Source organism: Musca vetustissima, unplaced genomic scaffold, assembly GCF_032173495.1.
Source record: "Musca vetustissima isolate MV318-11 ecotype Yass unplaced genomic scaffold, APGP_CSIRO_Mvet_v1 utg232831, whole genome shotgun sequence".
NCBI lineage: Eukaryota > Metazoa > Arthropoda > Insecta > Diptera > Muscidae > Musca > Musca vetustissima.
The window spans coordinates 2569-7323 of record NW_026876045.1 but is presented as its reverse complement, the minus strand read 5'-3'; positions in this window follow the sequence as shown (position 1 = coordinate 7323).

Sequence of the window (4755 nt, the reverse complement as noted above, 5' to 3'; positions counted from 1 at the left end):
CATCATCAGATGGTCATCAATCCATAGTATACCCACAGATGTTCAGATGTTTATACATTTAGAAGATCCGCATATTGTACCTATGGATATTAAAACGAGTGGTTCAAACCCTCAGATGATCTCGTATAGAATACTACTTTATCTGTAGATTATCACTTCTATCTGACCTACAGTAGGATTGTTATCAACAAAAGACCTCCGAACGTGCTTATACCTATAGAAGACACATATATGAACTTCTACACTACTTCTTCTGTCTATGGAATTACATGTATTGTCTTCTGTCTATAGAAGACCTTTAAAGACCCTATGTTAAGGAAGACTTAAAATGGTTTTCTGTTTTTTGAAGAAGGACATATATTTTTACAAGACCCAATAACGTATCTAATAATTGAAATCCATAATATGATCACCAATTTGTAAAAGACCTATAGTATGTTTTCCATTCATAAAATTTATTTTATTTACAGAATTGCCACAAATGGTTTAGTGTCTACCGAAGAACCGAAGTAGGTCTTTAATCTATAGAAGATCTAGAACGGTTCCCCTAGAGATTAGCATCTGGGGGTTTTTGTTGAGAAGTCATCTTACATTCTATATGTTGCCCGTTGACGTCATAAGACCTCACATATTTAGTTTTCTCATGTCAGAAATTTACTATAGCGCGCATATAAAATTCCCTATCGATGTTGAAGTATAGAAAATAAAAGATATGGGAAAGGGGGATCGATATTGAAAATTTTTGGTAGTGGGATTTGACACGCAATGAAAATACAAAATATCAAATTGCAGCGAAAACGGTTGAAAATCGTGTCCAAAATACCGAATATTGGGGGTACTGTTATATGGGACCTACACCAAAACGTGGATCAATATGTCACATATGCAATACCAAACCTCCTAGAAGTACTAACAATTTTAGAGCCCTGTCTTAAATATTGCGATCTCTTTTGTGATTTTAACAGACGGACAAGCGTAAATCGACATAGAATTTATAACAAATTTTGTGGGGTTTGCGGTGAATATTTTGAGATATTGCAAGGGGAATGAACAATTTAATATACACTTGACCTTATGGTGGAGGATTAAGTTAGTTCGCGCCGAACTTTTTATACCCTCCATAATGGGAACTCACCAAAACTTGTGTCAATAATGATCATTTTTTGAGAGCTTTTTAAACCAATGAGAATCCAAATTAAAAATTACAGCCGTTTTGTAAAAAAAATTCACAAACACTACGAAATATCGAAATTTTGGAGATATGATTATATTGCGAGCTCTATCGTAATTTCATAACAGACAGATAAACGTGGCTAAATCGACATATAATTAAAATTTTAGCACCTATGTTCTCTTATAGCACTTATTTTCAAAACTACCTCTACAGAAATCTAGCTCTATCTAGCTTTGTACTTTTGTAATACATATTTCAAAAAAAAAAAGAAAAAAATCCAAATTTCAAATGAAGGTTCACCCAAATCCAATATAGTACCAATAAGTACATAATAATATCAATTTCCACAACTGCATACCTTAATTATAAATCTTAATTTCAAATTTCAGTGTTCCAGCTCTATCGGTCTACCATTTAGTACACATCAATCCTACACCTCAACCAATAGAACTAGAATGAATACTAACTTGAATCCTAACTTCAAATTTCAGGATTCTAGCTCTATTGTATCACCCAAAATTCAAATCGTACCAAATTTAGTACACATTAGTACGAATTTCCTAAACTACCAACATACCTCAATTCTACATTGCAATAGTAAACTTATTTCCAAATTTCAGGGTTCCAGCTCTATCAGTTCACCCGAATCCAAATTGTACCAAATGTAGCACTATTTAGTACCTTTCGTACACATAAGTACACATTTCCAAAATTTACCTACACATCGCAATCCTACACTACGACACTAATGTTAATTTCAAATTTCATGATTCCGTCTCCATCCGTACCTCCAAATTTAAATATAGTACCATATAGTACTTTTCGTATACAAGAGTACACGCATTCAAAACCACCGCCCTTTCATCTCAACCTTGATTCACACTCTAAATTTCATGTTTTTAGCTCTCTTCTTTCATATGCTACGAACTTGTACCAAATTTGGAACATTTTAATACTTATAGTTAGAATACTTATAGTCAGAATGCCCAAAAAACCCTTTGCCATATCTAATCTACACTCCATCAGTGACCCTAATTTCAAATTTAAAACTTCTAGCTCTACCTGATAGCCAAATGGTACCACATTTAGAGCTTTTTAGTACTTTTCGTGTCGTTCTAGTACGAATTAAAAAAGAAACCCAACCTTATCTGTCACCTTTGAACCAATAGTGAACATTACCCAAAATTTCAAGATTCTAGCTTCAGCAGTTTCGACATGAACTTTTGAGTTTCAAGCAAAAATGCTATTGCGCCATAACTTAAAAACGTTTCTTATAAGGAATATGCCCTTCTGATTGTTTTTAGACTCGTCAAGAGCTTTCATCACCATACGGATTTTTGTAACCCACTTCCCCCAAGTATTGAGTCGTAGATAGAATATGGAAGATATCCAGGTTTTCTGCAAACAGTAGAGAATTTCTAATTCTTATCTACTGAAGACCCTTAAGTTTTTTCAGACAAGAGAATAACAATATAAGTTCTTCGGTCTATAAAATCATATAGAGAGCTTTCGATCTGTAGAAGATCTACAAAACATCGTCTTCACACTCAAACTCGTGTCGAATTATTTCTTATAAATCACATGTGAAACAATTATATTTTTAATATTTTAACGGTTATATATTTAATTTTATATAAAAATCACTTTGTTGTTATTTTATTTGAATTTTTGCACTATACATTTTTTTTATTTTACGTTCCGATTATTTTTTTTCAAACTCACATTGGTCAGTACAATAATTGCACAAAGAAATGATAACGACGAAACAAAAGATTTCATTGTGTCAATGTGTCGCACCAGACGACAGTGTCTATTCCAAACAAAAACAATGACGTTTGTTTAATAAAACAAAGGAGAAATAATATTTCTTATATTTTTTTCTTTGAATTTCAAATCAGAACTGTGAATGAACTTTTTCGTTGGCTGGCGGCTGGCTGGTGGTGGTTACACAAATTTCCAGCGCGTCTTTCCGCAACGACTTTTACGATGAAACTAAGGCGAGAAATTAAAACCGACCGAAAAACAAAAATTATTTCATTCCTCACATTGATCTATTCATCCAATTCAATCCGATCGGTCTACTAAGTTGTGATACTTTTTGTTGTTGTTTGCTTTTATTTTTTTTGTTTTTGTTCTCAGCTGGTTGGATGGTTGGTTGGGGTGATCATACCCCGAAAAAAACAAAGCAAAAATCTCCAAACGAAAGAAAAAAAAACAATTTTCAACTGATATGAGAATGTTAAGAAATGAGAACACACACATAAATACTTGGATGAAATCATTTACATACATACACACATATGTGTATATAGGAAGATAAAGATCTACATACATTCGGACACATATAACATAAATACTCTCAAGTACGTAAAACATTTGGAGCATTGTTCTTTTAATTGGGGTTTCTCGTGCACCGATGTCCACTTTTTTCATTTCAAGTACAAACACACATACTACATTTATTTACATATGTACCTACAACACTTACGCACAGTCGTTAAATGTGACATCTCCACAAAGATGACATACTCACACCGAATGTCCGTTGATGGATCCATGCAATTCAGTCTTTATCTGTTGCGGGATAATTTTTCATTACCATTCTTGTTTGAGAATGAGTTTGTGATATTGCAGTTGTTGTTGTTGGATTGTTTGTTGGATGTTGATTTAATTGAAATGTTTAAACAGTTTGTTCAGCATGGTGTATTGGTGGTGTATCAATACAGTTGTATTGATAATAAAGTTTAAATTTAAATCGTGCTCATAAATTAAGACAAGACGTCATCTGAGACTTTTGGAATAATAAAAACAAGTACAAGAGTTCATTGATTCAGACAAGCCGAAATTATTATACCCTTCAACAAGAGGTAGATACTCAAAATACCTAAAATCGATTGAGACTTTTATATAGTCCTGAAAAATATTCTTTAAAAAATCCAGCGTCTTTAAAGATATCCTTTAAAAAATCCAGAGCTTGTAAGGGTCTTTAAAGATATCCTTAAAAAAATCTTCTTTAAAAAAATCCACGCCTTGTCTTACTGGTCCTTGAAAAAATCGTATTAAAAACAAAATCCACGCCTTGTCTTACTGGTCCTTGAAAAAATCTTATTAAAAACAAAATCCACGCCTTGTCTTACTGGTCCTTGAAAAAATCGTATTAAAAACAAAATCCACGCCTTGTCTTACTGGTCCTTGAAAAAATCGTATTAAAAACAAAATCCACGCCTTGTCTTACTGGTCCTTGAAAAAATCTTATTAAAAACAAAATCCACGCCTTGTCTTACTGGTCCTTGAAAAAATCTTATTAAAAACAAAATCCACGCCTTGTCTTACTGGTCCTTGAAAAAATCTTCTTTAAAAAAATCCACGCCTTGTCTTACTGGCCCTTGAAAAAATCTTCTTTAAAAAAATCCACGCCTTGTCTTACTGGCCCTTGAAAAAATCTTCTTTAAAAAAATCCAAGCCTTGTCTTACTGCCCTTGAACAACTCTTCTTTAAAAAAATCCACGCCTTGTTTTACTGGTCCTTGAAAAAATCTTCTTTAAAAAATCCACGCCTTGTCTTACTGGTCCTTGAAAAAA